The sequence below is a fragment of the Hemicordylus capensis genome, chromosome 1 (assembly GCF_027244095.1).
Source record: "Hemicordylus capensis ecotype Gifberg chromosome 1, rHemCap1.1.pri, whole genome shotgun sequence".
NCBI classification, from domain to species: domain Eukaryota; kingdom Metazoa; phylum Chordata; class Lepidosauria; order Squamata; family Cordylidae; genus Hemicordylus; species Hemicordylus capensis.
Window position 1 is genome coordinate 429,947,046 of NC_069657.1, and position 13,281 is coordinate 429,960,326.

Consider the following 13,281-nt stretch of genomic DNA (forward strand, 5'->3'; position numbering starts at 1 on the left):
CCGACTGGACATGCCCGCTAAGGTAAGAACGGAACCACTGTAAGACAGTGCCCCCGATACCCAGCCCATGCAGGTGGTCGAGAAGGATAGCATGATCGATAGTGTCAAAAGCTGCTGAGAGATCTAAAAGGACCAAGAGAGGGACACTACCCTCATCAAGGTCCCGAAGAAGGTTATCTACCAAAGCAACCAGTGCTGTCTCTGTGCTATGCCAAGGCCTGAAGCCCAACTGATAAGAATTTAGTTTCTTCTAAGACTCTCTCGAGCTGGGCACATACAACCCTCTCTAACACCTTTGTTAAAAAAGGGAGATTGGAGATCGGCCTATACAGGTAGTTGTCAAGGACCTCAGGGTCCAGGGAGGGTTTCTTCAAGTGAGGGCAAACTATTGCCTCTTTAAGGGCTGCTGGCATGAAACCCTCACATAACGAAGAGTTAACCACCTCCTGTAGCCAAGAATTAACATTCCCACCGGCTGTTCTAACAAGCCAGGAGGGACAAGGGTCCAAGCAACATGTTGCCGCACCCATACTCAAAGGAATTGTGTTCATGTCCTCGACCAACTCAAAGCTGTCCCATGTAACATCACAGGGCAGAATCTCCTCTATCTGATCTGATCCTATAGAAGTAGAGTCCAACTCTAGCCAAAGGCGGGTGACTTTATCAGCAAAGAATCGAGCAAATTGATCACAGCGGCCAGATTGAACATCTACTGGATCCACTTTCCTAAGAAGGGTGTGGGTAATTTGGAATAAGGCAGCTGGACGAGAGTCAGCTGATGCGATAAGAGCGGAGAAATAGTGAGATTTGGCTGCTCTTATCATCCTAGAATACACCCAGATATAAGCAAGTAATTGCATTCAGTCAACTTCGGCACCAGTTTTCTTCCAACGACGTTCCAAGCGTCTTTTGGTTTGCTTCATCTCCCTAAGCTCCAAAGAAAACCAAGGGAACCGGGATCCACACACTAAGGTGCTTGGGAGCTATTTCATCTAACACTTTCGTGGTCTCGATGTTCCAAGATTCCACGAGCTGAGTCGGAGAAACGCCCACCAGATTGTAAGGAATGTCCCCAAGAGCCTCCTGGAATCTGACAGGGTTAATTAAAGGTGTTAAGCTTTGTCTTCCAAGAAAATTACAAAAGTTGGGTAGTACTCACCTTATCCTTGCTGTGTGTGTCCTCTGTGATGAAGGGGGGCCGCTTGTGTGCCTCCCCACAGAGTTCCCCACCAATCTCCTGCTGAACTCCTACAAAACTCTTTCGATATCTGTTTGCAAATTTCCTGGGAGCAAATCTCCTCTGGACTGAGACTTGTCTTCAAGATCTGCCAGTAATATGACTCTCGTCACGAAGGAGCCCCCACGCCTGACATCAGACGTGGGGGAGTGGGTAGCTGGCCCCCGGCGTCTGATGTCAGACATGGGGGTGGGGGCAGGGCCAGGGGGGCCATGGTGGCAGCCGAACACAGGCGCCGCCAGCCTCCCTCCACCACTACACTGGAGGCAGCATAACAATATGCAGCTGCCTTATACTAAGTAAGACCTCCAGTCAGTTTAGCCCAGTGTACTCTGCTCTGACTGGCAGCTGCTCTCCAGGCAGTGGTTTTTCCCATCACCTGCTAGCTGAATCTTTTAACTAGAGATTCTGGGTACTCAACTTGGGACCTTGTATATACAAAGCATGTGCTAGTGAGCTGTGGCCTCATTAGAAAGCCTCTTGGTTTCTGGGCAGGGAGGTGACTTTGTGGTTTGACTGGACCATGCACTCTGCGTTGAAATAGACTGTGGCTCCTTTTTACGGACCAAAAGCTTCTGCTGCCTTTGTAGCCAGCGCTCTGGGCTGTATGAAATTCTGCATTCCCTTTTGAGTGTGTGCCACCGCAGCATGGAAACATGGGTTGCAGGCATACTGGCTGAACATTCATTTCTGAAACCCTGTGTAACCAGTTTGATATGGTTACTGGCCACAAGAAAGTCAGCTGCTACTACGATGATGCAGAGTGTTCTCCATTTTCATTTTACAGTGAGTGCATTCATTAACTTAAAATACGCGTACTTGCCTTTTATTCCCAAAAGGATCCCCAAGATGTCTTAGAGCAAATTGAAAAATATGAAAAATAATAAAACTAACAAATGAAATTGTAAAAAAGGAGAAAGTCATACTAGAAGATGGAGCTAGTGCACTAACAAAGCATTAACCCCTGCTAACCTGGCAAAGAGGCACCTTTTAACGTGGTGATTCTCTCTATTTAGCAGGGGGGAAGTAACTGGCCCTATTCACCCCCAGCACAGTCCTCCAGTGACTGTTGCTGGTGTCTATCTTGTGTTTCTTTTTAGATTGTGAGCCCTTTGGGGACAGGGATCCATCTTATTTATGTATTATTTCTCTGTGTAAACCACCCTGAGCCATATTTGGAAGGGATATTAGAAACTGAATTAATAATAATAATAATAATAATGAAAAGAGGCCTTGAAGAATATATCAAGGACAGTGAAGAAGATGCACTGAAAATGGTCAATAACGAGAAACTATTCAACACCAATGAAAGAAAGCAGGCCTACAAGAAAGAACAGGTCAAGAACCGAGCAGAAAAATGGAAAAATAAGCCACTGCGTGGTCAATATTTGCACAATATAAGTGGAAAATCAGACATCACCAAGACCTGGCAATGGTTTAAGAATGGCAACTTAAAGAAAGAAACAGAGGGTTTAATACTAGCTGCACAAGAACAGGCACTAAGAGCAAAAGTAGAAAAATCAACCACAAACAGCAAGTGCCGCCTTTGTAAAGAAGCAGATGAAACAGTAGACCACCTAATCAGCTGTTGTAAAAAGATCGCACAGACTGACTACAAACAAAGGCATGACAAGGTAGCAGGGATGATACATTGGAACATCTGCAAAAAATACAAGCTACCTGTAGCCAAAAATTGGTGGGACCATAAAATTGAAAAAGTTGAAGAAAATGAAGATGTCAAAATATTATGGGACTTCCGACTACAAACAGACAAACATCTGCCACACAATACACCAGACATAACTGTAGTCGAGAAGAAAGAAAAACAAAATAATCGACATAGCAATACCAGGGGAAAGCAGAATAGAAGAAAAAGAAATAGAAAAAATCACCAAATACAAAGATCTACAAATGGAAATTGAAAGGCTGTGGCAGAAAAAGACCAAAATAATCCCAGTGGTAATTGGTGCCCTGGGTGCAGTCCCAAAAGAGCCCCTGGTGGTACAGTGGTAAAACTGCCGCCCTGTAACCAGAAGGTTACAAGTTCGATCCTGACCAGGGGCTCAAGGTTGACTCAGCCTTCCATCCTTCCGAGGTCGGTAAAATGAGTACCCAGAATGTTGGGAGGCAATATGCTAAATCATTGTAAACTGCTTAGAGAGCTTCCAGCTATAGAGCGGTATATAAATGTAAGTGCTAAAAGACCTTGAAGAGCACCTCAACACCATAGGGGCCACAGAAATCACCATCAGCCAATTACAAAAAGCAGCTTTACTGGGAACAGCCTATATTCTGCGACAATATCTATAACAACAGCAACAACATTGACAATAAAATTCAGCCATCCCAGGTCCTTGGGAAGGACTCGATGTCTGGATAAAACAAACCAGTCAATAACACCTGTCTGACTGTGTAAACAAGAAATAATAAAGACAGAGAACTAATTGAAGACATAGCGGAGCAAAAAGGAAAAAGGCATAGAAGTCCATGTAAGTAGCAGTAATGAGGGGGCCAATTGGGCCTCCTGAGAAAGGGAGTTAAGCAACTTGGGCATGACTACTGAAAATGTCATGTCCTCGGTCCCAGCCAATGAGACTTCTGACAACAGCAGAACATGGAGCAAGGTTTCAGGTGGCAAATGTTGTGTGCAGAGTGTGCAGTCCTTCAATCTTAAGCCATGTGGGGCTTTTTATTGTGTCCGGGAATGACCTTGAAGCCAATGATTGGCAGCGGTTCTCCAAGGTTTCAGGCAGGACATTTTCCCAACCCTACCTGGAGATGCCAGGGATTGAATCTGGGGCTTTCTGCATGCCACTTATACTATAGACTAGGGATGTGCAGAACGGCTCACGGTTGGAACGTTCTGACTGTAAACCAGACCTTTCTGAGTGTTCCAAGCTCAGAACACTCGGAACGTGCCAAGCGCCATTTAGGCATCCGCTCTGTGCATGCGTGGCAGCCATTTGTGTGGTGAGCATTACCACACAAATGGTCACCACATACACAGAGGCCAGAAGAGTGCCCTTTTGTATTCCAAAATTGTGTTTGGAACATTCTGATAGAATGGGGTCATTCCATTGAAACAACTGGCTCGACCGACGGAAAGGTCTTTATATAGTTATAATTAACTAATTACATTCATTATAACTACATTTATATGATTAATCGTTGCATGATTTAGTTCATATAAATCATCATATGATTTAGTTATTCATTTAACTAAATTCATATGATTAATTGGCTAGAATTTCTTTAATTGGGTGACAGACCTGGAAATAATTTTCCACTCATTGTGCTGGGCTCTTAATATTCAGCACCAAATGGAATATGGTGATTATTCCCATTGAATTAATATAAGTTATGTTGTACAATCTTTAGCAGGAATAGAAAAGAGGAGCATTTACCCACTTCCTCAGGTTGATATTTGAAGGTCAAGAAGGGTATTACTTCCTTATTCACACAGAAACCATTGTGAGACTATTTCCCAGTCACGTTTTGGTTATTGCGTTATGTGCAATCAGTGGGCAAGATCCAACCAAATTAGTCATTACTAAAACCCATTGGAATTAGGTTTGTCATGACTAATTTGTCATATGTATTTCAGTGGTGCTTAGCAATGACTGACTAGTCAGAATGTTGCCCAGTTGAGTTACTATTGTCCAATGCTTTGTTTGTTGTTGTTGTTGTTTTGCTTTCCACCGATAGTTTCCGGGCAAAAGACAAAGTGCTGGTTATTACCTTTAAAGCCCTGAGCGGCGTAGGTCCAGATTATCTTAGAGAGCACGTACTTCTGTATGATCTCCACCGCACGATAAAGTCATCTGAGGAGGTCCATCTTCATTTACCAGGTACATCTGGTGGCGATTCAGAGGTGGGCCTTCTCTGTAGCTGTTTCTGGGCTGTGGAATGCACTCCCAGCAGAAATCCATAATTTGAATTCATTATTGACTTTCAGGAGAGCCTGCAAAACCTATCTGTTTGGCCTGGCCTTCCAGGGATTTTTAAATTGTTGTAAATGTTTTTAACTTGCTGTAACCTGGTTTTCCAGGGTTTTAAAATTATTTTGAATGTTTTAACTGTTAATTCTTTTATGGTGTTCTATAGTCTCTGTTTTTAACTGTTAATTGATTTTAATTGTTTTGTTTTTAATTGTAAACCGCCCTGAGCCATTATGGAAAGGGCAGTATAGAAATTGAAATAAATAAATAAATATTCTTAGGGTCTTGTTGCCTTGACTTTAATCTTTGGTATGAACTGTAGAGTTATGTGTTCACTCTGGGTTCTTTTTAACCTGTTACTACTTGTTGCAGAGTGGATTGTGATTGAATGTGTGCAGCTCTGCTAACCTTTGGGACTTCTTCATTTAGCTTAGGAAACAAGAAGACTAAGGAACATTCACAAGTTCATGATCACCCCCCTAAGTCACAAAGACAACACCATCTTGAAGATTAATTGGTGCAGGTTTAAAATGTGAAGGCAGACAGCTTACAGGATGCTCGGGATGCAAACTGTTGCCCTCTTGTCACACCTCCTCTCCACATGTTGAATTGATATGGAGAAGGGAGCTGGTTCATGTGGTTGACCCTGTTCTTATCATACCAGCAGGGGTGGAGCCATCATTGTGCAAATGGGTTCAAAGAACCTGAGCTGCCAATGGTAGGGGCTGCTGAAGCCCACAGGAGTGTGGCTCAGGCTCCAGAAGAGCCCCAAGCGAACTCTCCACGCCTGGGCTATGGAGAGCCCTGAGTGAGTGCTTCCCTGTCCTTTTCAGGCAGTGCTTGCTGCCTGAAAGCAGCTATTTCCATTTCTCTCCCTTGCTGGAGGGAGAGAAAGGGCAATAGATGCTTTCAGGCAGCAAGCACTGCCTGAAATGACAGGGAAGCACTCTCTCAGGCTCTCCGGAGCTCAAGGCCACACCCCCTTTGCAATGATATCACACATAAAGGGGGCATGGCCGTGAGTGAGCACTTCCCTGTCATTTCAGGCAGCGCTTGCTGCCTGAAGCACTCACTCGGGGCTCTCTGTAGCCCAGGCAGTGTGGAGAGAGAGTTCTCTCGGGGCTCAGCCACACCCCATGCGTGTGACGTCACATGCACGGGACATTGTTAGAGGGGCCACTGGGCGGGGCTGGACCCAGGCCGCGATTCGACTGGCTCTGCACCTGCATACCAGCTTGTGACTGCCATAAAAATGGGCCCTGTACCCATGAAACATTATGCCCATAGGGCCAGTATTTGCAGTTAGGAACCTTGGTCACTCCATGGTTGATCATGACTAAAGGCTCTATGCCCATCCAGTTGTACATTTTCCTATATTGCCCCTAATAGGACGGGGCCAGCCAACATGATCCCACTTCTCTCTATATCAGTGGTTCCCAACCAGGTTTCCTCCAGATGTTGCTGAACTACAACTCCCAGCATCCCCAGCTATAATGTATTGTGGTTGGGGATGTCGTTCAGCAACATCTGAAGGAACCCTGGTTAGGAACCTCTGTTCTATATGATGATTGAACTAAGGCAAGCAGAAAAAGAAGGCTGATATCTTCCATGGCACTGGTTGGATATATTCAAAGATGCCTTATGAAGGAAGATGTCGTACAATATATGTGAACAGCATGTACTTGAAGACCTAGCCCACTAGGTCTTCAACTAGTCCACTAGGTACAGTTGTTGGTATCTTTTAAAAAAGTAGTTAATGTTTTCACCACTATTAGAAAAGAGTTTATTTTGTATTATATTAATTATTTTATATTAATTTATTTATTCTTCGATTTCTATACTATGTTTCGATTTCTATACCACTTTTCTTGTTCAATTTCTATACCACTTTTCATTAAAATAATCCCAAAGTGGATTGTTAATGTCTTTGAAATGTATCCTGATTTGCACTTCTTGCTATTGAATTTCAAGAAAACCATATTCAAGAAAAAATATTCCCCTGAAGTGGAAATGAATACATGAACATTTTTCATGCTTTCAGGATTTTTATGTATTATTCCAGTTTGGTTTTAGATAAACTGGTGACAGTGCCATTTTTATTAACAGATACAAAAAGATCTTTAGAACAAACAAGGCCAGCGTATGTATCCTATATGGTAACTGGTGTTAGAATTATATCAGCTAAAGGTTGATGAGAATGTAGAACAACTGGGAGAGCAGTTGATTTGAGTCTGTAAATAGGGCAAAATAGACAAAGTAAGAGTAAAATGATGAAAGAAAACATATTTTTGTAAAACACTTGGTATTGTTTATTACTTGTAGAATAATAAAAATCCAACCTCTGCAGCATCTCACCAGTTTTTGGTGTATATTTGATATGTTTGATCAAGGTAAGGGTGTAGTAAGTGCAAAGATATTATTGCATGCACATATTACAGAAATAATAACTAGCTAATCTGGTGCAGAGCATCTGCACCCCTAGTCCTCCCTGTCTCTTCCCCCCTATTAATTTCTTCTTCAGCCCCAGTCCGTTCTCCCCTTTCTCTAGCCGGCCAACCTGGCCACCTCTTTCCCTCCCTGCTGGCCTGGCTGCTGTTCGCCCATCCCTGCCGCTTTCTGGCAGCTGTTCGCGAACTGCCACACATGGGATTAGCAACAGGTACATTTAAGAGAAATATATAGATAGATAAAACAAAAACAATACAATGAATTCTGTTAAAGTGGTACACAGTTTCTTCACTTTGTCCATCCTGTCTGTCTAAATGACAGTCATAGTTCACAGTCCAGCATGGATTATGGTTTCCTCAATAAGTCACAGACACACTGGCTAACATCCTGACCACCAAAGTGTCCACGCTCCAAGCAGCTGCAAGGATGCAGTGAGAGTCCATGCATTGCTTCGCTGCTTTCTGAATTATGAGTGCAATAGGCTTGACTACTGTAATTCACTCTACATGGGGCTGCCTTTGTATGTAGTCCGGAAACTACAATTGGTACAGAACGTAGCAGCTAGATTGGTCTACAGGTCAACCAAAAGGGAGCATATAATACTGATTTTGAAATAATTGCACTGGCTGCCAATATGTTTCCAAACAAAATACAAAGTGCTGGGTATTACCTATAAAGCCCTTAACAGCTTGGCTCCAGGGTACTTAAGAGAGCACCTTTTCTGTCATGAACCCTGTTGCCTATTCAGATCATCTGGGGAAGTCTGGTTATGGTTTCCGCTAGCTCATTTGGTGGCGATTCTGGACCGGGCCTTCTCTGTGACTGCCCCGGGGCTCTGGAATACACTCCCTCTTGACATGAGAGCATCTCTTTCTCTGCTTGCTTTTAGGAAGACCCTCAAGATGAACCTGTTTTCCCAGACTTTTAACTGGAATTTAAATTTTAATGTTTTTATTCACTGAGATTGTTCTTATCGGTTTTATGAATTTTAACTGTTTTATATTGTTTTTACATTTGTTATGTTTTTAACTTTGTACACCACCTAGAGATGTCTCAATCAGGCAGTATAGAAATATTGATAAATAAATACATTGCACAGGAGTGCTAGATAAAGTGTGCCGTCAATTCGATTTTGACTCCTGGCTCCCACAGAGCCTTGTGGTTTTCTTTGGTAGAATACAGGAGGGGTTTACCATTGCCTCCTCCCGCACAATATGAGATGATGCCTTTCAGCATCTTCCTATATCGCTGCTGCCTCATATAGTACCAGCAGGGGTTCGAACCGGCAACCTTCTGCTTGTTAGTCAAGTATTTCCCCGCTGCACCAGAGCACTAATATTTAGGAACACTCTCCTGCACGTTGGAAGTGCTGTGTAAAAGTGGAGGCGTATGCCTTAAGCAGGGACATGCTTCCGCTCCTACAGAGTGTGAGATAGTGCACTGAAATACTGGTGCTCTTTGGCAACTGTGCTCATGATTCAGAATGCAGCAAAGCAGCACATGAACTCTCCATCCCCACGGCCTCTTGGTACATGGATGCGTCAGTAGTCAGGATGTCGGCCTCTGCCACTAAGGCAGAAAGTTTAAGCAGGCCTCAGGCTGACACGTGTGTTGCCCAAGATACAGGTGCTCTGCTGTGTGTTACTTTTAACTGAACATATGGATGTGGGATGTAGTGGAACAGATCCTGCTGAGATGGTGTATGCAAGAAGTTCTACACAATTCCATGATGCAAGCCGCAAACTAATCAAAAGATGAGCGCTATATTTTCCTAACTGTAGGTTGCCTGGAACTGTTTTTAATTTAATCTGCTTTTCAGCACACTGTGTGTGTATGTATTTGAAATTAGTAACAAGTGCTCTTTGAAAAAGCACTCCTCAAACCCACATTTCTGCATGCAAATTTGATTATGTGTCTGCCCCCTGCTCTCTGAATGGAGGCCTGATGGTAGATTATGGGGATGTTTGACCAAAACTATTAATCACTTCCACTGAAATCAGTAAGACTGAAGAATGCTTAACTTTGGATGGATGTAGAAGCAGACAAAACATGTCACTGCCCAGGGCAGGAATTTCATTATAAAATATGTAATAACAACAAAAAATAATAATAATGTTCTCCCTTTTATTTTTATGTATTTCTTCCTTACATTTTTAGTCTGCCTTGTGTCTTTTGACCCCAAGGTGGCTCACAAGAATTAAAACATCAATCAGTAGTAATTAAAACAAAAGTATAGAACAATGAATGTAATGGTATACCAAAATGTTCCACCTACCCTATGACAGTCCAGATCTGGATGGATTGTGCTGCAATGCTTTGATGCTCTTCATTTTATGACTGCGCTTTAGAGACAGAGGGAGGAATAGAGAAAGAAATATGTAGGATGTTAAGTTGCGTGTTGAAATATTTCTGCTAATGCATATTTGCATAAATATACCTGTTTTATATTCCTACATTCTTGTGAGTTCAGTTGCTGTTTGTGCCCTCAAGAACCCACGTGTTAAACATACTGATTGTGTCCAGTGTTCCCTCTAAGGCATGCACTCACAGGCTTTTTGATGTCCACTCAGTTCATTTTAGATCCCGTTCAGGTTGAATCAGGAAGGCCCCATGATGAATGCATGTGTGCACACACTGCTTTGATACTGCCGCCCAGAACAAAATTCATTCCGCACACAGATGAATTTTTTTTAGAGAGAACACTGCTTGTGTCATGGTGTGTGTGTGTGTAGGGGGGGATGATGCTTAACTTGCAGCGGGGGTGGGGGTGGGGGGCTCCAACGGCCTTTAGGTCCTGGCTCCAAAATTACCTAGGTGCACCTCTGGTCATCCACCCCAATTCAAGATGGTGGACATGTGATCATTTACGTTGCAAGTGGGAACCATTTTGGACCAAATTTGGTACAGTTGTAGGGACACCTCAAAGGCATTGTTTGTGGTGATGTCACCCACCCCAATTCTGGATGGTAGACACGTGAACATTTGAGGCACAAGTGGGCTAATTTGTGAACTGCCTAACGGAACTGGCCCAAATTCAGTCCAGTTGCAGCCCTCCTGTTACAAGGTGGATCCTCCACCCTTTGTGGTTGACAATCTGGGAAACTATCCTTGATCTCTTGTAACAGAACCTCTCCCCCACCCCCATTATCACATCTATCTTAGTGGGGGGTGTGGCCATTAAGGTGGGCATGGCTGTCAGAGTGGGTATAGCCATAGGGGTAGTCATGGAGAGCACTTGGACTTCTGAATTTACAACTACATCACTGGGTATAGCCATTTTTTGTCTCTTTGTCCCCGTGGCTGTTGGTGCTAAGTGAAATCTTTCTTATACCTAAAGAATCTAATGAAATCTAAGTAAAAACTCCTGCACTGCATCTCAAGACTGTTACAAATGGCAGGCTTTGGGGGTTTTTCCATAATACCCCCTTATCTGTCACACACACACACACACACCCAGTAACACTCAGCCTGCAGAACTCAAAAGCTTACTGATTGTTTTGTGATATTTTACATACTGCACAGAGCACCACTGATCCAAGAGTGGGGTGCACATGCTGGTTGTGTGCCATTTCAAACCCTTGTCCATGCTGCTAGCGAGCATGGAGAGGCTCTGTGGCTACCAAGAATTGCATCCGTGCAAAAATCAGTGCTTCTCAGGGAACGCATCTCTTCAATGCTAATGCATTTCTTAATAGCCACTGAGCCTTTTTTGGCACTTGGTAGCAGAATGGACAGTGCTTGGAATGTCAGGGAACCAGCGCACGTGCCCTGCTCTTGAATTGGCAGAGTGCTGCACAGCATGTAAGCCAGTGATTCTAACAAAGGTTTTACCCTACTTTGGTTTTGGGATTTTTTTCTAATGGACCAATATGGTTCCCTCTGATTGTTGGTAACACCTGGAGTTTGTAGAAGCCTGCCATAGTGCCCAATTTCAGTGTTGCCCTTCAAATGCACTGGCAGTAAAAATGAAGAATTTCATCCGATCCAGAAGGCTTCCATTGGTCATCCAGAACACATTAAGCACCAGCGTAATCTTTTTATGAACATGGCCTTTGTCGAGTTCTCTATATTTCCTGTTCTGCATACTTGCCACAGGCACATAATTGCCAGTTGTTTCTAGGTACCAAGAACAGATGCCAAAAGCATATTGATGCTATAAAGACCCTTATTGATTGGCCAAAGTGCTATGAAATTACAATTTCCCCCCAACACTATTTTAAAAAGAAAATACCATTTATCACAGAATGGCATGCTATGCATAGTTTTTAAAGTAATTTCTTCATTTATTCCAACCATATAGGAGTGGTGAGCGTGAAATACCTTGAAGTTTCTGTGAACTAGGCCAATTTTTTTCCCCTTTAATGCCTCATAATCTCTATCCTTGGGCTATTGAAACTTGGATTCAGTCTTGTGATACATGCATGAGTATATTCAGTGAAAGATGGGTTGGACGTTGTAGGGAATCCTCGGTGATCCGAATCCCCTGAAAATCAACTGAATCCACTGAAAAAAGCAGGATCATGTGGGGAGAGAAAAGCACAATCAGATCTACAAAATACAGTTACTGTGCAATTACATGGGGAGATAACAGAAACATGAAATTGCATTCTTCTGAAACTACTGTTCCATCTAATCCTCTACTGTCTACTCCACTGTTCTTTATTGCACAGCCCATAGGCCTCTGGCAGCCTGCACAGATCCCAGTGGTGGCCCCGGGCTTGCCTCTCCCCTCTTCCTGCCACTGACTTGAAATAATTTTTTAAATTCATTTGATTTGATTTCATTTCTACCTACTTTGCCTTTCAGTCTAGAAGGATCCCCAAGAATCCCACTCTTACACAAAATAATAAAATATTAGGGATGCAACTTTGAATTGATTGAGCGATTAAATTAATGTATTTTTTAAAACTTGTAATTGACTAAAATGTGTTCCCAATTGATTGGGCAGTATATGTGTGTGTAAATATATCTTTCTTTATATCTAAAAGATATCTTTATATATCATATAATGTGTGTGTGTGTATACACACACACAGTATATTAGATAGATAGATAGATAGATAGATAGATAGGTAGATAGATAGATAGATAGATTTTTCTTTATATTTTTATATATTCCTTCTTGTGCTTGCTTCGGCAGCACATATACTAAAATTGGAACGATACAGGGAAGATTAGCATGGCCCCTGCGCAAGGATGACACACATATATTCAGTCTATATTTTTATTTTTCTATATTAATTCTTTTTCCATATAAGTCCTTCTAAAAACAGAGGGTGACATACACCATTTTAAGATGATGTCTGCTGCAACATACATACACATGCACCAGCTAAAACGGTTTACGCTCCTTGATACAGAATTACTGTTAAGGGTGAGCAAAACCTGCCTCTCCCCCACAAAATTTGCCACTCATTCACCATCAGGTAGGTAGATTCGGCACAACAGAACCCTTTTGTCTTAGGCTCCATCTGAATAGCAACTACCTGACCCACATCTTCTTCAAACTCATTACCTGGAATCTCCCTCTTTGTCTCTTTTTCATCTCTATGTTTTCCCACCTTCTCAACCGAGCAGAGGGCTATCAAAAGCCTCTTCTCTTGAATCAAAGTCTGCCATGGGAGCTTAGAGGCATACGCTGCTTTCTACTACCCAGAA

At 42.8% G+C, this 13,281-nt stretch overlaps 1 non-coding gene across 1 annotated transcript; it reads left to right on the plus strand.

Annotated features, from left to right (window-relative positions):
* The first annotated feature begins 12,747 nt into the window (after nt 1-12,747).
* Nucleotides 12,748-12,855, plus strand: LOC128341333 (U6 spliceosomal RNA). Its single transcript, XR_008314354.1, has one exon. It is a non-coding gene; the product is annotated as a U6 spliceosomal RNA (small nuclear RNA).
* Nucleotides 12,856-13,281: the final 426 nt, after the last annotated feature.